Genomic DNA, 24,755 nt, shown 5'->3' with positions numbered 1-24,755 from the left:
CGGCGGCGGCGGCACAGACCCCGCCGAGAGAACTGCGCGGGGAGGGACCTGCGCGCGGCGCCCGCGGCTCCAAACTTTGCTTGGCACGGGAGACCCGCCGCGACGCCAGCCCTGGGGCCAGAGGGGACAAGCCTCTCCGGCCCGCGTCACCTACTTCTCTTCTTCTTCCTCCTCCTCCTCCTCCTCCTCCTCCACCGCCGCGCTCCCGGAGGCCCCCGCTGCCATGACCCCGCTGTGCTCCGGGATACCCTCACACCCTGGCCAGGCCATGTAGGGGCTCGTGCCTGCGCCGCCCACGACCTGGGGGCCATTAATCACGCGCGCCCGGACAACGCGCAGCGCCAACATCTTGCGCGGGGGTCACGTCTGGGGCAACGGGCTGAGCCGGAAGGGGAAGGGGAGCGGGAGCCCAGAGGCCGAGGCGCGCCGGGCCTGGGGGTGCGGTCTCGCGCCCCCTCCCTCCGACGAAGGCCGTGGCAGCGAGCCGGGGCCAGGCTGAGCTTTGGGACCGCGCTGCGCAGCCCCCGAGCCGTTTGCTACCTGGCTGCGGCCGCGCGGCCACCTGTCCTCCGCCCTCGGGGCGCCGCCCAGCTTCACTCTGGGCGCCTTCTCCAGCGCCCACCGCCCCTGCCCGGCGCGACCACTCGGGCGCGCCCCGCCCGCGGGTCCCCGATGCAAACAGTTGGGCTCCGTAGGCGGCTGGCTCCGCGCCTCCCGGCCCGGCGCGCCCCCTCCCCGGCCACCCGGGGCCCCGCTCCTCGCACCTTTTCGCTGGAGGAGGACACCCCACTCCAGGGCCGGGCTGGGGGTTCTGGGACTCGGGGGCGGCCGCAGCGGGCGCTTGGGGAGCCGCGGTGTGCTCGGCGACCGCGGCAGGAATTAGGGGACATGCTCGTTAATTGGTTCCACTATCAGCCGCCGTCTGCCTCCCGTGTGCACGGATCAAACCTTAATTGGTCTTTACATTTATCATGGTGAATTGCGAACCTCCAAACAAGCCCGGGCCGCCGCTTCTGCCGAGGAGGCGCTCCCCTCCCCCCTATCCCTGGGGCCAGGCAGGGTGTGCGGCGGCGGTCGTGGTTATTTAGACATCTTTATCTCTCGTGAGTTGGGTCGGGAGAGGATCGCACGATTTCCACTTGACGGAGCCACGTCACGTCGGCCACAAGGGCCCCGCGCTGGGCACTGGGTTCGGTTCCCGGCCCTCCTCTTGTGGCCGCCTTGGCGTTCATTTTATGACGCCTTGCGGGTGTTCCCAGACATCATCCCGCACCGCTCTGTTTTACCGACCTCCACGGTCTTCCCGCCCCTGATCAGACCCCAACAGCAACCGTAATATATCTGGACCCCATATTTGAACTACATGGTGAGAATCCTGGAAAGCGAGCCTCTCATCCCAGGAAAAGAAGGAAGATTGTTGAGTTCAGGGTCCTGGAGGAGGGAAGGCTGTAAATCCGTTTTGGAAACGTCAGGCCAAATCGTACAAAGGCTTCCCGCACAGCACTAGTGCAATTTTTGAAAATCCCCCTAGACTGCTTTAGAAGTATTTCCGTCAAGCAAATGACCATTTGACTCCATTGAGAGAGTCCATCGCTGAAATGATTAAGTCTTACTAGGTAGGTGGTTAGCAAAGGTTATCAATAAAGGTCTGATGGACCCATCGATAGATGGAAGAATGACTGGGAGATAGATAGCAGATGTGGGATTAGTGCTGAGCCTTAACCCGGCTGCTTGGGACAGGCTCTACTCACAGGTATTTTTAGCCCACCTTCATGGCAGAGACAGCTCCAGAGCAAGGTTCACAGGGAGGGGGAGAAGGCTTCAACATCTGTTGCTTTTTTCTTTTAGGGGTCGTGGTTGTTAGATTTTCCCTTCACCTCACACCCCTGGCAGTAGGAAATATTTGCAAAAATGTTCTCTCCTTATGACCGCCCAGACTCTGATTTCCCAAGAGGCCAGATGACAACTTCAAACTCTCTCCTCCACCTGGCAGCTCAGGTTCAAAGCATTGCTAGTCATTAAAAGAAAGAATCAAGGCAGCGCTTCCTCTGACTGCGATAACAACGTCTTTAGTCACAAGAAACCTGGAGGAGCTGGACTCCTAGAATGCTTTCAGGCCACAGGATTTCACCTGGATGCTGCCACCTTCCCCTGTAGCTGGAGAGCCTGTGCTGTTGGAGTGGCAGAGCTGTTCAACATCACTCAGCTAAACAACACTGACACACCCTGGTGGTGCCCCGTCTGTAAGGAGCACTCTCCCACATGTTGATCTATATCTTCGTGGTGGTCAGTATCAACCTGTGAAAGGTACTCCATGGACATCTTGTATCTCAATTCAGCCACACCAGCTTTTGCTTTTTCATAAAGAGAAACAATCTGATTATTGTGTCTCTAAGTCATCCCAAATATTTTTTGATTGATGGTGGGTTTCTTCACTGAATTCTATGAAATTCCAAGCAGAAATCTAAGATCGTTGATGGGCCAGTGTGACCTGTGGCCAGAGCCAATCACTCAGAATCTCATCTAGTAGTGACTCCAGCCGAGATAACTGTTTAGTTTGTTATTCTATTGTTCAGGGTTGGGGGAAAACTGGAGACTGACAGCTGAATTGTACTGACTTTCCACTTAGAGCTCAAGGATAATACTCAGTAATGGAGTCAAAATTTGACTTATGACCTGGCATTTTATCACCACAAGTGAATGCTGTGTCCAAACCAAGAGAGTTACGTTGCTTGGCAAATACCATTCTTGTGGGCATTCATGCGCATCTTTAAATTTTTGTCAAGGTATCAGACTGACAGTCAAGAGAGCTGCTGTACTTTTCCCTTGGAGTGGGGCAACTGGAAGAGGGACAGAGATCAGACAGCAGACGGCGTGAAGGAAAGATACTCTTCAGTACCTTGGAGTTCACATTTTGCAAGGATCACCTTTATGTGGGAGGAAATGATTTAGTTTCCACATGTGGTTGGCTATCCACTGTACTCCTGAGACAGTCAGCAAGAATGACAAATGCAAGCTGTCAGCCTCCCTATTAGGAACATTATGTTGAGAGTACACATAAATTTAACATGAAGTGCTGAATGGCTCTTGGTCATCACAAACCCAGGTTGAATTTGAATCCATTACCTTCTGAGGAAAGGCCCTGGCAGCCCCTTAACAGGCTTCACTAGTCCCTTCAGTACTAGGCTGCCTGGTTTTTCAGATCCTTATCCTTTTAAAATTAGAACAGGGCTATGATGAGCCAATTTACTGCCGTTCTGTGTAATTTAGGTTATTCACTCAGTGAAATGTAGAGGATGAGAGCACAGTTAAGGCTGCATATTTCAACTTCAAAGAAAGATCTCAATTTATGCCTGCCAAAGTGTTAAGAGTTCTACTGGCCATAGAGCATCTAGGAAGCATGTCTGCTTTGGTGAGATAGCTGTGGATCCAAAAGGAGCTCTACTTCAAGATGTTTTTGGTTTTATTTTATTTTATTTTTTTTGTCATGGTTTGTCGTGCTTCTCTCCCACTCCCCAAATGGGTGGTCTGTTGGGGATGATGAGTCATGATTTCCTGGTTTGGAAAGCAACATCACTCTCTTTTAGAGTTTTGGGGGTTCGGTCCAAGTTTGGTCCTCACGTTTTCTTTGGTATTTTCAGTGTGATGCTCACACTACAGGGCTGGAACGCTCGCTGATTAAGGACATTTTAGGAATGGTATTATGACTACACGATTTCATTCTAATTCGGAGCATTGCTTTAGAGTTTCGACAGCTGTTATTGGCTCTCCTTTGAAGCGTTTTGTTTTTCAGTGGCTCTGCATTGCTAGATGGGAATCTGCTTCTTCACTCCCAGTCTAAAGGGTAAGTGTCAGTAAGCCTGCAGACTGGGCTGGGGCTCTGCCATCCACAGCGTAAGGTCTGAAATGCCTGCTCCTGAGATGCTCCAGCTGCGATGCAAGCAACTGAAACTCCTGCACCACTTCTGCGTGCTTCTCAAGAACTACAAGTTGGTGTTGGAAAAGAGATTCTTTTTCATTTCACCGTCAGAAATTAAACTTTGCGAGACCTGCTGTAGGTGGAGAAGTGGGTTGCCAGGGTAGGCAATGAATGGGTAAGGAAGGAAGGGCCATGGGCCTCTTTGACCTTGGGAGATACTGCGTTGTATTAGATACAAAGAAAATTACTGCCACTTCTCAGTGATCTTCCCGTATAACTAAATACACGCTCATTAGGGCTTTTTTTGTTGTTGTTCACCTTCTCACCTTCTTTCATTAAGTCCAGGTCTTTAACATCCGGCTGAGCAGTGCGGGGAAGGCTGAGAAATGACAGGAAGGCATTTTCCTTTGTTCATATGTTTTGTTTTGTTTTTCATCACCAAGCAGAGGATCGGTAATGAGGAGATGGATCATCCTTTCATTTCAAACCATATGAGGAGTATGTTCCAACAGATAATAAACAAGAACATTGTGCAAAGAAGGAGGATGAGGAGGCAGGTTAATAAAGCTTTTGTTCCCCTTTGATTAAACTCTTACAAACGCGTCATCACAACTTTCCCATTAAAAGGCTATAAATATTATATGTCTAAATATTTCACTTTTAAAAAATAGGGCAAGCAGCAGTATTATAATGCTAAAATACGGCAAAGAATAGAAACATGCTACTAAAAGATAGGTACTTCTTAATCTCTTGGCCTTCCGAGTAAACTCTCTTCTTGGTGTTTTATTTCAACTTCAGGTAGAAACTTGAAAAAGAAAAAGAAATGACCATCTGTCTTGGTCTATGAGGATTAAATGAAACAATATACATAAAACAACCAGCCTGGTACCTGGAAGTTAGACTCTCAATCAATGATTGCTGTTTTTATTTCTCCCACAACTTCTGCTACACTGTAGCTGCATCTGTGTTAAGCGTATGGAGAGGACCACAGCATGGCTGAGGCTCTTTAATTCTCAAGCCATAGAGCGGGCAGCTGATTCATAAACAAAGTGCTCACCTTTTGAGGGTTTCTTGGGGCTCAGCTGTGACTTCTTTGCTGTCTCTCCCATTCTAAACAGATGCCATAGATTATCTGCTTTGCACAGTGGTCTGGATGTACTGATACCTTGAGAAGCCCCCATTATCTGCTCCCTGCAGTTCACCAGCTTTTCCTGGAAATGCAGCTGCCAGTAAAAATGAGAAATGGCAAAAGCCAATGGAGTGTGTGGTTGGTCTTTGGATTCCTTGTCTGGCTTGTTGTATCTAAAACATTGTTAAAGAAACAGGTACAGCTTAGGCCTTACTGAAGAATTGAAAGGATCAGATTGTTTTTGAATTTTTTGTTTTGTTTTGTTTAAAGAACCATTAATTTAGACAGGCTGTAGTGGAGATTTGGGAACATTTGGGGATATAGATTTTACCCCCAGCTCTGGTGCTGATGGCCCAGGCTATCATGCACCATTTCTAGGTCTCATTTTTCTATTCTGTGTGATGGGAATAACACTAACTTCTCTAACTTCCTTTATACAGTCTTTGTGAATATCTAATAAGATAATTAAAGGTAGAAATACATTGGTAGAGCTTCAAGAAAAATTCAAACAATTATTATCAATAATTTATTTGATTTAATGGTCCACTAATTTCTTAGTTGTATCAAATTACATAGAATATTTTAATTATTATTCTCATTTCAAGAAAGAACAATAAATACATTGTGAATCTTAGAGCTTCGACAGCAATGATTTTTGTACTGAAGGCTCATAAAAGAGGATGTAATGTGTTAATAACCAAGTTAAAGGCTCTTAAGCCAGAATACTAGATGAATGTAAAGGATGATTATATATATTGAAAGCAATTTTATTTCATGGCATGATGATCTTTAAGCTGCAAATTGACTGATTGCCGTGGTCTAAATGCTGGCGTCCTTCCAAAATTCATGTTGAAACTTAACTCCTAACGTGATAGTACTAAGAGGTGGGAAGTTTTGGGAGGGGATTAGGTCATGAGGGCTCCACTCTCATGAATGGGATTAGTGCTCTTATAAAATGGGTTGAAGGGAGCTACCTTGCCTCTTTCACCATGAGACGACACAGCATTCATCTCTTTAATCACAGCTTGGTCTTGAACTTCCCAGCCTCCAGAGCTGTGAGAAATAGATTTCTGTTATTTTAAAATTACCAAGTAATTCTACAGGTTTTTGCTATAGTAGCCCAAGTGGGTGAAGACATTGATCTGACATTGTTAGGTGACACGGCCATAATATGTTGGGACTAATGTACTCAATTGATTGGGTCACTGAGTCAAGTCATGGGTTCAGTACTCAACTTTATCATCTAATTTTTAGCCCTTTATTATTTTTGAGTAAAAATAGCATTTAAAAATACTGTTTTAATAAATACTGAAACTTACTCATTATAAAGAAAGACTGTGTAATAGAAAGTTTAAGTGAAAGTCTCCACCCCATACTCCCATCTCTCAATTCCTTACCCAGAGAAATTTGCTGTTAAGTGTGATATATAGTCTTTAAGCCATTTGTATATATAATTGGTTGGATGAGTTAAAGGACAAATCCCTAGAAGTAGAATATTCCAATCAAAGTTTTGTGCATTTCAAATGTTGAAAGAAAATGCCAATTGCATACCAAGCCCTTTAAATGGGTTTGATCAACTCATTTAAGCACATGGTTGAATACAAGTGAAAACCCCATCTGACCCCATCTCTAGGACAGCATTGGGCTAGCTCAAGTATGGTAGACCAGGGGACAGTAGCACTCCACACCCGAAGGGCTTTGGAAATTTGTAGGAGGAGAGGTATTCTGTTGTCACCATAACTGGGAGGTTAAAATAAGGGATTGGGATATTAGGCTTGATGCAGTGCACAGGGCAGTTTCACACAATCATATGTTGTCCTGTGTCCCACACAATTTACAAATATTTTGGTGGGCATTCATATTGGTGAAGAACCTCCTTATTATTCTGGGCCCAGAGCCTAACTACATTTTACATATAAATTCAAAGTTGGTTTTTGCTGTTATTGTTGTTCATGGTTTTAATATACATTGAATTTTTTAGGAATATAATGTAACCACCACGTAAATTGAGAGTTAAAACATTATGGAAAATTGCCTCACTGTGGCATTTAAGCCATAGACCAACATATCTTTATCAGTCTATGTTCACTAGTAGGGATTCACAGGGATTCTATGCATAATCTGACTAAGCCACCACTATGCCCAAGCTTATAGATTTAGAGCATTATATTGACTTTAAAAAAAAATGTGTGGAGTAAATTATATTATTTGTTTCACTTAAGGTACATTACAAAAATATTTGTTATAAAAGGAGCTGTGTCAGGCCGGGCACAGTGGCTCACACCTATAATCCTAGCACTTTGGGAGGCAGAGGCTGGTGGATCACCTGAGGTCAGGAGTTCGAGACCAGTCTGGCCAAAGTGGCGAAACCCCGTCTCTTCTAAAAATACAAAAATTAGCCAGATGTGCTGGCATGCACCTGTAATCCCAGCTACTCTGGAGGCTGAGGCAGGAGAATCCCTTGAACCTGGCAGCGTGGAGGTTGCAGTGAGCTGAGATCACGCCATTGCATTCTAGCCTGGCAACAAGGGCAAAACTCCATCTCAAAAAAAAAAAAAAAATGCTGTGTCTGACAAAGTTGAAACCCATTGCTCCAGAGAGCAGTCACATTTCCTGGTTCAGATGTGCTCTGCTGGCTCATGTGGTCTCTGGTTCTCTGATTCCACTTGGTTGTCTCCTGAGCTGCTCACCTCCTTCTCCGTGCCCCAGAACCCACAGGTTAAGAGTTACTCCAAGCTTACACCACAGTCTCAGAGAACATGACCCAGACCCAGTCAGGTCCATTCTGCCTTGTGCACTCCAAAGAAACAGGAAACTTGTTGGCAGAAGAGTTCCTTTCAGCTCCTAGGAGAAAGCAAGTTGACCAACCTAGTGACCATGAAGCACACCTGAGAGGAGTGAAAACGAGAAGATAATCACTCCCTGCCTATGCTAACTAGTGCTTTTTGCAGTTGTAGGTATGGAAGGAGAGAGTGCAAGTGTAAGAGATTATTTAGTTGCATTTCAGGATATTTCTCAGTCTCCCTCTTATTCTTCTAAAATGATTTATTACTGTTTTTTGAGCTTTGTTTTACATAATGTAAAAATCCTTTCACCAAAATATTGACTTCCTGAAATTTTAAAAAGAAGAAATCTGAATCCATCACTAAAATGTCAGCCTCATCCACCATTATGCAAGTTCTATTAGTGTAGGGTTCTTCATGTTTTGTTCATCATTCTAGTCCCAGCATGTAGAACAGTACTTAATATGTTCTCAATGATATTGATTGAATTAATAAATTCAGATGTTGTGTAAAGAATCCTTTCCATTTTTTTTAAGTTACAGAGATGTGACAAATACTCCTCTTATTTCCCCATGCAACTGTACTTCCAAACTTCAAAGGTCAAACCTTTTTGTACAACCTTGCTTACCCCTAATCTCCTAATGTATTCCAATGTCATGAAGAACCAGTATTGTGCTGGATCACTGTAACATAGGAATATCGCACAGACTTATATATAATGAGTATCATCTAGAAATCATGAAATCCCTCTTAGGGCATTTCATTCTTGAAACTGTGTGTTGTTTGTGTTTTTGTTTTCCTTTTCAGTATTTCTTTTGCAAATCAAATCTATCACTCTTGTTTCTTTTTTAAAGCAATGTGAAAAATCAAGTGTCCTGCTTATTGACATTGTTAAGATAGAATCGCAGTGTTCTGGGGGTATAGGTCATCAAGCTTTGAGCACATATGTGCTGAAAGTTGGTGTGCCCTGGAGTGTGCCAGGCAATTTTCCTTCAGTCTGTGCTATAACCGGTAGTTTTTGCAGTTTTAGGTGTGGAAGAAGATTGCAAGTAGCAATCTGAAAAATCCTCCTTATCTACCTCAAAAGAAGGGGGCAATGACTTAGCATTGTTCCCGGACTGCTCTGTGTCATCAAAGGTACATGTTTGAAAGACTGGTTGTCTGGCCAGGCGCGGTGGCTCACGTCTGTAATCCTAGCACTTTGGAAGGCCAAGGAGGGCAGATTACCTGAGGTCAGGAGTTTAAGACCAGCCTGGCCAACATGGTAAAACTCCTTCTCTACTAAAAATATGAAAAATTAGCCAAGTGCAATGGCACGCGCCTGTAATCCCAGCTACTGTGGAGGCTGAGGCAGGAGAATCTCTTGAACCCGGGAGGTGGACATTGCAGTGAGCCAAGATCATGCCACTGCACTCCAGACTGGGTTACAGAGTGAGACTTCATCTCAAAAAAAAAAAAAAGACTGGTTCTCCATTCCTGTGGTAGGCAGTGTACCCCACAAAATATCACTTCCCAATCACAGGTCTATATAAAAGTATTAACTGATCATAAAAGAAACAGAAAACAACAGGCACTCTTCCTATGTTTCTTCATTTATCTACCTTTGTGGACATCTGCTGAAATTTGTGTATTCACCATAACTCTTACTCAGTTACAATCATAGTATAACCATTGTATTAGGACCTGAGATAGATGCAAAAATAAATATGATGCAGTCCTTGACCTTGAAGATTTTACAATGTGGTAGGGAAATATGGATATAGAGATTTACATGCAAAGAAGTCCTTGAATTGGATAGATTAATGTGGAAACACAGAAAAAAGAGTAACTAATTCTTCCTAAAGTGAGTGTTTGGGTAGTGGAAGAAAATTAGGAAAGGCCTCATAGGAATGAGATCTGACCTTGTCTCTGAATAATAAAAAGCATTCAAGTCATCGAAAGCACCAAATGTAAGGCTGAAAGTAGAAATAAGGATGCTGTCTCTAGCAAATGGAAAGTTTGGAGGACTTAAAGGGAAAAGTGTGGAAATAAGTCAGGAGATGAGACTGAAAGTGGAAGTTTGAAAACTTTTCTTAAAGGATATTATATATTGGGCTGAGAAGTTTAGACTCAAGGACTTATCATATGCTAGATGGAGTGGAGAGAAGACAGGCTGCAGGCATAGTGACCATTAGAACACATTTAGGAAAACTTAGGAGGAGAGATAGCAGGGCATTGGCCTTCAGTAGAAGTGATAACCTCAAAGACCTTTAGGGCTCTGCAGGTATCTTGAATAATTAAAGGGCTGAGTATAAGGCAACAGAAAGTCGTGGGACCTAGAGTGGCAGAAAGACTAGGTGCCGCAAAGCACTCAAATTCAATAAAAAAAAGTAACAACAACGACATCTTTGTTGAACAAATAGAGCTCATCTGGGAATCAGATTTGTTCTGCGAATGTCAGTTCGCCACTCCTTGATCAATATAGAATGATCTGTTTACTCTCTTTTTGGTACCCTTTAGGAAGAGACAGCATCCCTGATCTTCTCTGGTGAACTATACTGGTGTTCGGTCACTCTGAAAGTCAAAGACTTTGGTACTTTCTCAACTTCTGCTTCTTTAGTTCAAATTCACTTCCTTTTTTTCTACCTTCAGTGCGGCCACAGATCATTTGGTTCCCCCCACCCCCATTCTTAGAGTCTTTCATATTTTTTACCTTCCAACTCAAAGTACATTTTGTTTAAAATCAATACATGAGATTATAGTAATAACCACAACTAAGATTTGCATAGCACTTCATGGTTAAGATGCACTTTCATCCCCTTCTTTTGAGGTAGATAAGGCAAATTTTTCAGATTAATAAAAGCCCAGACTTCATTTAAATGACATATGCAAGTCATACAGCTGGAAGATGGCAGTGGAACTTTGGTCTCTCTCTCACTAAGCCAGTTTGCTCTTTTCTTGACCTCATCGTGACTCTCATGGCCTCTTTGCAAGTTGAATGACTCATCTGCATATTTGTTCTGTCTAAGTACAGAGAAGAAGAATACTGGTTCAGAACTTAGAAAACAATGGCATTTTAATAAAAATGACACTTTGGACCTTAAAAACATTAAATTAATCTTTTCTTTTTTCTTTTTTTTTTTTTTTTTGAGACAGAGTCTGGCTCTGTCGCCCAGGCTGGAGTGCAGTGGCCGGATCTCAGCTCACTGCAAGCTCCGCCTCCCAGGTTCACGCCATTCTCCTGCCTCCGCCTCCCGAGTAGCTGGGACTACAGGCGCCGCCACCACGCCCGGCTAGATTTTTGTATTTTTTAGTAGAGACGGGGTTTCACCGTGTTCGCCAGGATGGTCTCGATCTCCTGACCTTGTGATCCGCCCGTCTCGGCCTCCCAAAGTGCTAGGATTACAGGCTTGAGCCACCGCGCCCGGCCTAATCTTTTCTTTAAACCCACAATTTTGTTGAGTTGACAGTGTGCTAGAATGATGAATATTTAAAGGTTTAATTTTTTTTAATATGGAAAAATTATTCCAGTGACTACTTTTAAAACTCTTGAACTTTGAACTCATTCATTCGTTTATCCATCAAACCTTTGTTATCAGATATTGTGCTAGAAATACAAAAAGGAATAAAACATGGTTTCTGGCAGCAACTCAAGCTCCAGGTCATTTCTGATGGCCTCCATGCTGGATCCAAGAACTGACTATCTTCCGAAGGCTTTTCCTCTAATGCCCTTCTGAAAGAATTTGTACAAATATATCAATCATTTTGATAGAACCAACTCAAGTTTTACTTAACTATAAGCAAAACTGGCAAGAATATAGCATTCTTTGAACAATAGATAAACAGAAAAATCATATTGCCTATAAATGTATTTTTAAACCAAAAAAATGTGGGGGATGAGAGTGATGATCCAACTCAGAGAACAGCCATTTTCAGTAGACTGTTTTGAAAAAATAACTGATTTGTCTTCTTATTAAGATTCAAGAGAGAATTGCATTTATATAACTTGAATAAACATCTAAAATAATTAAGGATTGCCTGAATTTGAAAATCATGACTGCCAAATTTAAAACAGAGATGGAAGCAGCCAATAGAAGAAAATCAGTTAGTGAAGTACAAAAGAATTTGCAAAACTCTCCCAGAACACAGAAGAAATGGGCAAAAGATTGAGGTGATGAGTGAAATTTAAAAATATGGAGAAAAGGCCATGGAGATTCAATCATGGAATATAGAATTCCCAAAAGAGACAACTGAATTGATGGGCCAGAAACAAAGATCAAAGTGTTAAGGTAAGAAATGATCCAGAGAAACTCAGTCTAAACATCTAGACATTGAAAGTATGAATAACATTCCCATTCACATTGTTTTGTCATAACAAAACAATGACAATGCTCAGCCATTAAGAGAATGCAAAAATCCTAGACATTTTCACCACCCTGTCCCCCTACTCCTGCCTTCACCACCTGCAACACACATAAAATAACACCAACAACAACCCAACAAGTTATCTACTGTGTCTGTTAGGATTCCTGTAGGAAAGAGCAACCATCTCTGATGGCTTCATGAAGAGACTTTAATAAAGGCACTACTTACAGAAAGGATTAAAAGAGCAAACAGGAAGGTGAGGCACCCAGAGACTAGCAACAACCTGTTGATGTCTCTTGGGCTAAAGAAACAAGAAGAGGAAGTAAAGTTAGCAGAGCAGGGTCCCTGTACATGTTCTAAAATCACAAAAGAACACAGCTGCTCTAAGAGATTCTGCACTGAGCAAGGGAAAATGGGGAAAAGGTAAGTTCTGACCTCTCTCCCCTCCTGCCTTTTGGTCACCTGCTGGTACTTTCCATTGCCTGAACCCAGCCCAGAGCCAGCAGGCAAGGGGGCCAACAGAGGCAGAAAACAGCTGTGAGCCTTCTATTGGTAATAGCAGAGTAGAGAAACATTGAATGAATTTGGAGAGCAGGGTGAGGACTTGAATAAGGAGAATAAGTAGTATATTTATCAAGGATCAAATAACTAGTTCAATTGAGAAATAGTTAGCTTTGGAAAAAAATACTATAGTACATGGATTCCATATTCAAAAATACTGTAGTACATTAATTTGTTGTTCATGTGTGAATGAAGTAAAAAAATCATCCAGGATAAGCAAGGGCTTAGGGAACCTTCTAGAGGATTCAATGAATATAAGACAAACTCAGTCTCTGCTCTCTGAGCTTATATTCATGTTAAAATTAATTTGTAATGAGCAGTGTCATGTGCTGGGAGGAAAAACTTCTCCTCTCCCAACTCAGGTCCTACTGGTTGGGGGCCCGTGAATTAACTGACAATAAACAGATAAGTAGGAGAAAAAGGTATTAGGCATGTAGGAGTACCTTATATAGAGAGTATCTCCCAGAACAGTTAGAGTCTCTTAGAGTATTAGTCTATCAGTCTAATAAGACAGTCTATTAGTCTCTAATAAGAAGGGCAGAAAGAGTTTCAAAGGTTGGAAGGTTCTGATGGGGCTCATTCACACCATTTTTTTCAATTGTCCTAGAGTGCAAGGTCACTACCTTCCTGAATGGACACCTCCCCAAAGGGGCTTTAGGGGCAGCTGACTCTCATAAAGCACTGTCATATGAAGGAAATTCGAAGATTTCTTTCTGAATCTTCTGCAGCTCAGATGTCTTTACTTTGAAGTATCTCCATAGCAGTTTGATGAGCTGTTGGTCTCTTCACATGGTGATGAAAGTGGAAGCACAGGGTGCTACAGGTATACCTTGGAAGGGAAGAACCTGGTTCAGCATGATTAGGGAGACCTTGGAAGGAAGTGGGGTCTTAGTTGAGACTGAAGGATGAGTAGATGTTAATAAGGCACAGCACCTCAGGAGAAATCCAGGAAGAGGGATCAGTGATATGCACCATCAGGTTGGCACCCGGTAGGTATTGAGCAACTATGATACAAGAGTTAAATTAAAATAACCTAACAACTAAAAGTCTTAAGAAAATGTTCACAGGGAACTGATGTCATATATGCATTTAGGAAGTATCTACTGATCATCCGTTACGGAGCTGGCACTGGGACACAAAAACAAGTAAAATGTATTCAGACCCATACTTTTGACTGGACAGTCCCAGAGGGAAGCAAGTAGAGACTTAGAGAATTAAAGAAGCCCTTGATGAGAACTTTGTTCAAAGCACCATAGGGAAGTGTGGTTGCTGTGATGCATCCTATCTTCCCACTTGCCTGCTGGAAAGAGCTTTGATTTGGTGTGCTGCACTTGACCCATGGATCATCTGTTTTCCTCCTCAGAACTTTGCTGTTATGTTTGGGGATACTCAAAGTGTCACTAATAAACTTAATATTAATGCCTGTATCATCCTTGTCAATGAGAACTATAGAGGAGATAAGATTTCTTATCCATTGCTGGGTTCATAGCTGAGGCTTCTATAACAAAAGACAGATACAGATTAACAAGAGAAAAGCAGACAAACTTATTTAATAGAAGTCTTGCATGACACAGTAGCCTTCAGAAATTAAGATCCAAAAAGGCAGAGAAACCTGTGTATTTTCATTCCTGAGTCTGATGAAGAAATGGATCGTTCTGGAAAACTGTGACTGAGTAAAAGAAGTGTGGTCTAATGATAGTAAGCCAGGAGGAACTTAGCAAATCCTGTTTGTTCTCTGGGTCTTCAGAGCTCACATGAAGGTCTTATGGCCTATTCAGGCGAAGGTCAGAAACTCCTTTTCTAGAACTAATAGCTTGCTTCAGGGGAGAAGAGTGGGAAAAGGTCAGAGAGAGCCCTTTCCGCTTCTGCAGTTTTCTCAAACACCAAGGTGCCATATTTGGGGACAGCATATCCTCATCCACATCAGAATCATATTCTCAAAGATTTGTCAGCCAGTTGGCCATACTAACTGTCTCCACTTTTTCACCTCCTTTCATTTCTATGCTTTATCATGGTAAGAGAAATAGTGCAGCTAACTAACTGTTTAGTTTCCCAGAAATTTGGATGAAGTTACTGAGGAAATACTTTGTCAAAAACCTCTTTTTAAATTTGTTTATTCAAATGAAAAAAGCATAGGGAGTTCTTCAATAGTACTACATTAAAAGGCATATCTTGTATTGACTAACAAAGATTTTCTCCTTGACGAAAATTTAGTAAGGCTCCTCTGAGCCCTCTGCTTGACTAGATCCACCTTGGGCTTCTGTCTCCATCCTTGCAGCAGAGTCCAGTTTGGGCAATAATCCATTCAAGTCGATTTAGCCAGAATCTTCCATCCTCCATATCTGATCAAATTACCTGTACCCATCCCCCACCATGTCCCAGGTGACATCTAATCACCCTGGCCTGCCTTCAGAAGAATCTTGTTAGGTCAGTTTAGTGAAGAATTACCCTACTGATATGGTTTGGCCCTGTGACCTCACCCAAATCTCATCTCAGATTGTAATCCCCATAATTCCCATGTGTTGAGGGAGGGGCTTGGTGGGAGGTGATTGGATCATGGGGATCGTTCCCCCATGCTGTTCTTCTGATAGTGAGTTCTCACAAGATCTAATGGTTTTGTAAGTGTTTGACAGTTCCTCCTTCACACGCTGCCTCTCTTGCCACCATATAAGACGTGCCTGCTTTCCCTTCCACCATGATTGTAAGTTTTCCGAGGCTTCCGTGTGGAACTGTGAGTCAATTAAACCTCTTTGCTTTGTAAATTACCCAGTCCCAGGCAGTTCTTCATAGCAGTGTGAAAACAGATTAATATATCTACCCTTTTAGTGAGGTTCCATCCATGGAACTCCCAACTCTGTTCATTGGCTGTAAATTCCCACTTCTCCTGGCTGTATTTGGAACAAGCCCAATTTTTGTCCTCTACTGCAAAACCCCATTGAAGGAATCCTGAGTAAAGTCTGCCTTACTGTTCTTAACAAAAGTGTGAGAATAATTTTTTTTACATGACACACATTTCAGTAATCATTATCCTTAATAATTCTTTAAGGGACATACAAAGAAAAAAAATAGCACACACAAAAAAAAGGAAATAACCACAAAATGTACTTGGTAATAAGGTACATATAGCCTAAAATGAGATCACTAATTAATTAGAATGTTCAAAGTTACTTCTCCTCTGGAAAAATAAGACTTTTATATTTATAGTTAAATGTGTAATTAAGTATTCTATGCATGTCATATATAAAGATATATTTATGCAATGTAATTTTAATCTGCTTTCTATAATATTATTTATCAATAAAAATAAGAAAAATGCAAGAGTGCTTTGGACTTTAATATGCAGAGTCTTAACTCACATACTGTCACTTTTGTGGGAAAATGTAAATGGTTGGATAAGAAATATGCTGATTTAACTTATTTTCAGTTATGAAAATAATGTGATTCTTGGTAGCTACAAAAACAGAGTAGTCTTTAATGAAATATATGCATGAAGGGAGCTATTAAGTCACACTTTATCTTCTTTATCTGGGTTTGTGATAAAATGTTCCCTACTGTTTAAAAAAAGGTGCAGTGAATTGAAGAGCTAAACTCTCTCCATCAAAGGACTAATGATTCTCCTGTTAAAATGTAAATGGAGCGGCCTTGAGTGCTTTAAAGCTTGCTAGGAAAGACTGTGGAATTGTCATTATCCTGTCATTACTGTGGCTTCCCACAGGAGCAATTGTAAAGGGGAAGGAGGGTTGAACTGGACTTCTAAGTGCCAGGGACACTTCCTGTAGCATTGAGACAGTGAAGAGAAGAGCCTGATATTCCAGAGATGGCAAGTGAGGAAGCAAGCATAGGAAACCATTTTAGAAGGTGATGTATTAATAGTTCGGATATTTGTCCCCACTCAGATCTCATGCTGAAATGCAATTCCCAATGTTGCAGGTGGGGCCTGGTGGGAGGTGTTTGGATCAAGGGGGTGGATTTCTTATGAATGGTTCAGCACCATTTCCTTGGTGCTGGCCTCTAGATAGTGAATTTTTGCAAGACTTGGCCATTTAAAACTGTGTGGCTCACCCTTGCCCCACTCTCTCTTGTTCCTGCTTTTGCCATGTGATGTGCCTGCTCCCACTTCACCTTCTGCCATGATTTTAAGCTTCCTAAGCCCCCAGAAGCAGATGCCAGTGCTGTGTTTCCTGTTCAGCCTGCAGAACTGTGAGTCAAGGAAACCTCATTTCTTATAAATTATCCAGCCTCAGGTATTTCTTTTTAGCAGTGTGAGGACAGCCTAATACACAAGGTCAGCTTAGAGAGACAGTCCTGAGTAGACGCAGAGGCTACAGCCACTGTTGGGGTGGGTGAGGACAGGTCTGAAAAGATTACAATTTTTTTTGGAAGCCAAAATAAATCAGTCTGGTGCTGGGCTCAATCTGGACTTTATTCTTCCAGAGCAGAAAGGGGCTCAAAGGCAAGAAATTGTCCTTGGACTGGGAAGCAGAAATGAAGTAAAACGGCAGAGGTCCATGCGCCTCTGAAATTGTGTGTAAAAATGCATGTGTCTCTGTGTTTTTTCCTGGGGAGAAGATCATATCTTTAGCAAGCATCAGATTCTCAAAGGGGTCAATAACTCTATCCTCCTTTCCCCTTCTCCCTTCGCCAAAGAAACTAACAAAAAGCCACTGAACTAGAAATGAAACTTCCCATTTATGAAGTTCTTATCATCTGAAAGTGAAGTGTCAACAGGGGCCACCTGAAAGAATTTATTGTATTAGACTTATGCCAAGAGAATTGATTAACCTAAGCTTATATTTGTAATGTTTTCTGCCTCAACTATATGTCATTTATCTCTAAACTCCTTCACATTACAGTGAAATTTAATTGTGCATTGAAGTGAATCTGTGTTAAACTAATGGCATAAGTGGAATGAAGGAAAGTCTTCTGAGAAGAAATAAAAGTCCAGAACTCAAAGGAGTAGACTTTCAATCTATTTTCCGTAGGATATCTTGCCTCCTGTTCCTCTCACCTTGAGGCCCTAGCCCATATGTGGCATCAACAAAAACCTGCATTTTCCTACCAGACTATATTACCCACATGACTTTCATCTTTACTCACAAGATGCATTTTCCATATGATATGTTTGGGCACTTTCTCTGTCTGTCCCCATGCTACTTAATGTGGAGTGGCAAAAGCTGGGTACCACACAGGAGCAAGGTGTCATTATCAGTGTGGCATTCACTGTCCATGTCAGGTTGGGTTTGCAGGCGGCTTGCAGTCCAGGCATCTGGCAGCTGCTCTTTATGTAAGGTTAGTTCCATTGCACTTCTGAGCAGAATTCTCAGGAGGCAGGTAGCACCAGAGGCACATAGAAATGGAAATGGTTGGCCCTGAACTTGGTGACTGGGCTCCTTTCCTGTCATTTAAGGATTTATTCATCATCTAGCTGGAGGGGAAATATGGGCATGTTCTCAGTAGTTATAAGTTTAATGCCAGAATATAGACACACATTGCTGGCATCTTTTTAATGATAGGATAAAAAGCTTTCAGAGGCGAGAAGGTAATGGTGGGGAGCAAGAGACTGTGACAAAAATAGGGACGTCATAATTTGCCTCTCCTCCACATTCCTGAATTAGAATGTATGGGAAATTGACTCTGGGGTAAAGCTATTTCTGCTCTTCTCTGCTCTCATCCATTTAGTGCAAATGAAAATGCTGAAAAATTACGGACCCAGAAATCCTAATGTACATGATGTAACGGAATCTTAAAGACATGAACAAGAACATCTAAAAATATTTTTCTTGATAGAAATCTGATATAACCAGGACATTTGATAAGATTATAAATTAATTCACCTATTATTCTAGAAGCAAAACTAGTTAGGCTAAGGATGTGGTATATAATATAGAAAAGAAGGCTTTTTCCTTTCTGGAAATACTGTTTTTCAAAATGAGTATTCAAATTTTGTAAGATGAAAATTCATACTAGAATTTTATGTACATATATTTTTCATGTGTTGAGAATTTAGAACAAAAGCCTTAATATACTCCCTGAATTTTACATTTCATACAAAGGATATTGAATTAAGTATTCAAGAGTGTTTTAAGTATATTTATTTTCTGTGGCATTATACTTAGCCAAAATCATTTTATGTGATATGTATTTTCTATATTTTACTTTTTTTTTTTACAAAATATAATTATGTACTTGTTTTTATGTTAAAGATGATTTTGAAATAATTTGATATTATGGACAGTTCTACACTTCACAGATTCTGTTGTAAAATTTTAATGGAGCATTTTGTTTAAAGGAAGGACTTTATATCAGAAGAACAATTTCCCAGGGGAACTCTTTTCTCAGGTATGATCTCCTACTATTGTAGTTTGAAATTCAGAAGTCTTTAATAATGTCGCTCCAACAGTATTTGTGTTCTATAAATTAAATAGCTTAAGTAAAAATAGGTGAAGGTTGCCAGGCACGGTGGCTCACGCCTGTAATCCCAGCACTTTGGGAGGCCGAGGCGAGTGGATCATGAGGTCAGGAGTTCAAGACCAGCCTGGCCAAGATGGGGAAACCCCCTCTCTACTAAAAAAAAAATACAAAAAATTAGCCGAGTGTGGTGGCACGTGCCTATAATCCCAGACACTCTGGAGGCTGAGGTAGAGAATTGCTTAAACCTGGGAGGCAGAGGCAGAGGTTGCAGTGAGCAAAGATTGCACCACTGCACTCCAGCCTGGGAGACAGAGCAAGACTCCGTCTCAAAAAAAAAAAAAAAAAGGTGAAGGGCATTTATCATCATATTTGTTTACATTTTTTAAACAAATATATTTTATATACTAGCTCTATCTACTGAAAAAGCCTAGAAAGTGACCAATCCAATACCAATAAACTCCTCTACCAGCCAGATGGTGGTCTCTAAGCAATCATTTCCCACTAGAACAAATTAGTGCTTGTTGGAGAAACGGCCGATTTCAGGTCAAGGGCAAGATGAGCCTTGCATATCATATGTGAAAGCTGGGAAGCTATTAAAGCCAATTGAAGTCATGTCAAAAAAACTCAGGAGCCAACTTGGGGAGGCATCCACCCACCCAAAGATGAAATCAGTGGATTATCAAATGTATGTGATGCTCAAATTGAAGCATATCGAATACACTTAAGTTCTTCAGTTCATAATGACATTGGGGGGCAAAAGCTCATTGGAAAAAAAAATTAGTCATTAGTCAACTTTGGAGGATGCCAGGGAATCAATTCATTATTCTGATACTGTTAAATAAAGGGAAAGAATCTAGCATTCTGGTTTTTCAAAATGAACTGTACCACAAGATAACCAAATGTTTGAAGAGGGGAACTTTCTTTTTACAGAATTTTCATGAATGGTTATAGAAGGAATAATATACTTAGAGTGTTACCAGTTTGGAAGCTTGAATGAAATAATTGATCTAGGGAATGATTATCATGAGCTGCTAGCATCACAAAAAGAGAGACAATCATATGTTATGTGCCTTCTGATGGAAGTACACACCACTGTCCGTGAAATATTCCTGCCAAATATTGAACCTGATCCAATCAACCTCTGCATCCAGCTATCAAATTATAGGAGATACATAGGATAGAGGAACATGTTAAACTATTCCACTGGCATGGAACCAGCACAGTCTAGAAACGTTACAGTATAAACAAACCACAAACCAAGGTATTTTCAGCAAAGGAATTTGCAAGGGGAAAAGACAAAGGGAGATGCACCTATGAAATAAATGAGATTTGAGACACATCGACCAATTGCAATGCATGAACTTGATTTGATACTGATTCAAACATTTAAGTCATTAAATGTGACACAGAGCATGTTCTTTCCTCCTGGCTTATAACTCGCATCTACTGAACAGTAGGGATAAGAATTTAGTGGTGCATGTACACTTCAATAAATGCCCACTTAAGGAAAATTTTCAAAGGGAAACGTAAATATGCAAACTGAACTCAAAATTTCAAAATGTCATAAAGAAAAATTTTATTTACATATGTGTATATTTATATATTGAACCACAAGCTTTATCTGAGTACTTATCTTTTTGGTAAGCAAGGTAAAATTTCTATCCTCAAAGAATTCAAAATCTTAAAATAAAAAAAATCAATGTTTACAACTTATTTTTATAAATATTATAATAGTGCCTGTCTATTCACTGTTTTGCCTTAGCATCTTGCAATATCTGGCACACAAAGAATCTAAATAAATATTTCATAGCTAGATGGATGGACAAATGATGTTATTGAGGGATGTGGTGGGAGATAAAATAAGAGATACCTGCAGGTCAGGTCAAGAAGGGCCAGGCATACCATGCTAGGAAAATAATCTTTATCTGGAAGGCTAGGAGGATTTTGTTGTTATTGTCTTTAAAAATACTTTTTTTTTTTTTTTTAAAGAGCAGTTTCTGGTTCACAACAAAATCGAAGGTACAGACATTTTTCTTCTATTCTCTACCCCTACATATGTATAGCCTCCCCAACTATCAACATCCTGCACCAGAGTAGTACGTTGGTGACAATACCCACATTGACATGTTATAATCACCTGAAGTTCATAGTTTACATTAAGGTTCGCTCTTGGTGTTATACATAGTGTGGGTCTGGACTAATCTGTAATGACATGGACCCACTGTTATAGTATCACATAGAATAGTTTCACTGCCCTGAAAAGTCCTCTGTGCTCTGCCTAGTCATATCTCCCTCCTCACTAACCCCTGGCAGCCACTGATTCTTTTACCGACTCCAAAGTTTCTCCCTTTTCCAGAATGTTAGATAATTGGAATCATAGAGTATGTAGGCTTTACAGATTGGCTTCTTTTACTTAGTAACATGCATTTAAGTTTTCTTCATGTCTTTTGCATGTCTGGACAGCTCATTTCTCTTCAGTGCAGAATAATATTCCATTGACTGGATGTATCATAGTTTATCCACTCACTCGCTCAAGAGAGCATATTGGTTGCTTCCACATATTGCTTAACCAAGTCCAGCTTATCAATGATTTCTTTTACAAATCATGTCTTCGGTGTTGTATCTAAAATGTCATCTTCAAACTCAGGTTATTATCTAGGTTTTCTCCTACGTTATATTCTAGGAGGTTTATATGATAGTTTTACCTTTTACATTAGGGTCTATGATTCATTTTGAGTTAATTTTTGTAAAGGGTATAAAGTCTTTGTCTAGATTTATTTATTTATTGCATGTGGATGTTCAGTTATTTTAGCATCATTTGTTGATAAGACAAGAGGAGTTTTAAAAACTTTTAGAAATGAGAATATATATCTTAAGAAACCAAAGGAGACATTTTAAAATTGTCTTTCATTTACTCTTCCAGGATAAAAATACACCCTACCATAATCAAATAAGGTTTTAATTTGCCAATATCAGACATGAAGCAATTTATAATCTCTATCCCAGGAATCCAAAAATACTTACTTATATATTCCATGGTCTTCAAAAGAGTGAGGAATCTCATTTTTTCAATTGCTATAAGGGGACATATGCATATTATTATTAATATAAAATATATAGCTGAATTCACTGAAGAAACAATCACACATGAGGTCTCAATTCACAAATCAAAAATATTTTATGAACTAAAGACAAACTGTCAATTCACAATTGATTGTTGTATATATTCATCATTTTAAATAACAAAATAGGATTTTTGTTGTTTAATAAAAATACAAGCTATAAAAGATAATTATATCAATTATAGTTGTCATTAATACCTGAAATTCTTGCTGTTACTTAAAAACTGCAAAAGAAGGGAAGAGTCTGTTGTAGTAAAGAAAGAAAAAGACAGACATTACTATTGAATACAATTCGTATTGTACCTTGTACCCAGATTGCAAAACTGTAAATTCCATTTGCATTGATTCCTAGTGCAATATAGAAAAAGCAAGTTCAAAAACATAATTAATTCTACTGAGTTTTGGGAGCAAAAAGAAATAGTAATATTAATTAATTCACTCAATATTCATTATGCCTCTACTATGACTAAATAAATGAAGAGACAGTATTATAGTAGAACAAAAGATGCATCAGACAGAGACCCACTCCCAAAGACCACACATTCTGCTAGAGTAGATAAGAACCAACTGAAATGACATAGTTAAAATAGAAAAATATCTGGAGATAAAAGAGGCACAAATTAGTTGCTAGAGATTTCAGGGAAGAAAAAAATTATTTCCAGCTGGGAAAATCAGGAAATATTTCACGGAGGAGAAAACATTTGAGCTAAATCTTAGGAAATTGAGGGACCCTACCATCTGCCACAGCCCTTCTGTGCAGAGCCTGCTTATTTCACAAATCTCACATACCTGAGTTTGAGGAAATGAGGGTGTTGTCCTCTGCTTGCACCCTCTTCTTGTTTCTACACTGCTACTACTCCTCTATCTTGTAAAAGCTCTGTTCCCCTGAGGTTCATGCCATCGAACTTTCTACCCTCTCCCACTTCTTGTTGCTGACGGCCAACAGCCCCTGATGATTCCCCTTCTGTCACTGCCAAACTGGGTTCCTGGGACATCTTCCTTTTCACTGTGAACTCCTATGATTCTTGCTGGATTCAAGACACACATAAACAGGACTGCTGCTTACAGCTATATAAGTCCAGGAGGCCGCTCCATCTGTGTCGCCATCAATGATTTACATAGAGATTTTGACAGATTCTGGCAGATGATGATAAAACATTTTGAGGAAGGGGGTGCCATTTTCTAATTTGCATAAAGTCACCATATTGGCTGGTAGCAGGGCTGCATATGGATAATTCATTCAATGTTCCGACCCCTTTGTTCTTTGACCTCCTCCACACCTATTACCTTGATCACTACCTCACTTCAGGCATATGATCCCAGAGTCACTTCTTGGATTTTGTCACCCCTGGATATTAGATTACATCCTAAACAATGAATCTAGAGACCCTACTTTCCTACCTTAACTTCCCTTGTTTCTAGCTCGCTTTACTCAAGTGTGTCTTTGAAACAGTTTTCCTTTCTAGTTGATATCGTCAAGTCATTCTCTCTTCTATTTTATCTGTTAATTAGGTACCGTTATCTTTTATTCTCTCCTGTCTAGCTCTGATTTTATGGTCTTTCATCAGAACCATTCTGTTACAAACATTTTCAACATCCTTTTGTCTCTTCCTTTTTCACATTCTCTAGAGGAAAATCCAATTCTGTATGAACCCAACATGTGTCTTCTCTAGGCTGGCACTAACGCAGCTAAGCATTGTTGGAGAAATTACACAGCCACCCCATCCCATAGCAGACTTTCCCTAACTCATGCAATTCCAGTAACACTGGTCTTTGGATAGATAATACAACAAACTGGGCTATATTGCCTTTGAACATACTGTTCCCTCTTCTTGGAATGCTTTTCCCCAAACTCTTAGCGTGGTTGCCCTCTATGTGGTCTTCAACTCTCAGCTTAATAATAGTGATAATTAGTAGCTAATATTTACTGAGCACATTCTTTGTACCAGGTGTTTTATAAAAATTAGTCCGATCTTCCCAATACCTTTAGATGCAGATGGTATTATCTTCATTTTACAGATGAGAAAATTAAGGATTAGAGAGGTCAAGCAACTTACTCAAGATGACACACACGTAGAGTGGTAACTGCAGAATTTGGTCCCATGCTAGCTGTGGTCTTTCATGCTTAGGTAACCTGCTACTGTGTTCTGGGCCATATCCCCACACTCCCCTGTTACTCCTTCACAGATATACCTTCTCAATAACACCATTAAAATGCTTTATAAGAATCTTTTCAGTTTGTAATTATACATTTATTTACTTGTATATACCTTACGTTTTCATTGTTTCCCTCCTCTCGCTAGACTTAAGCTCTGCAGAGGTCACATGTCCATTTCACATACCACTATGTCTTTAGGGCCTAGCAACATGCTTACCCTATAACAAATATCAGTTAACCCTTGTTAAATGAATAAAGAAAATTTAATATTGGATAAAGCAAGCAGAGTAGGGCATTCCAGTCAGAACCAGTCATGAACAAAGGCCCA

This window comes from Chlorocebus sabaeus, chromosome 13 (genome assembly GCF_047675955.1).
Source record: "Chlorocebus sabaeus isolate Y175 chromosome 13, mChlSab1.0.hap1, whole genome shotgun sequence".
Lineage (NCBI taxonomy): Eukaryota > Metazoa > Chordata > Mammalia > Primates > Cercopithecidae > Chlorocebus > Chlorocebus sabaeus.
The sequence above is the reverse complement of the archived record's forward strand: the minus strand, read 5'-3'. Positions refer to the sequence as shown.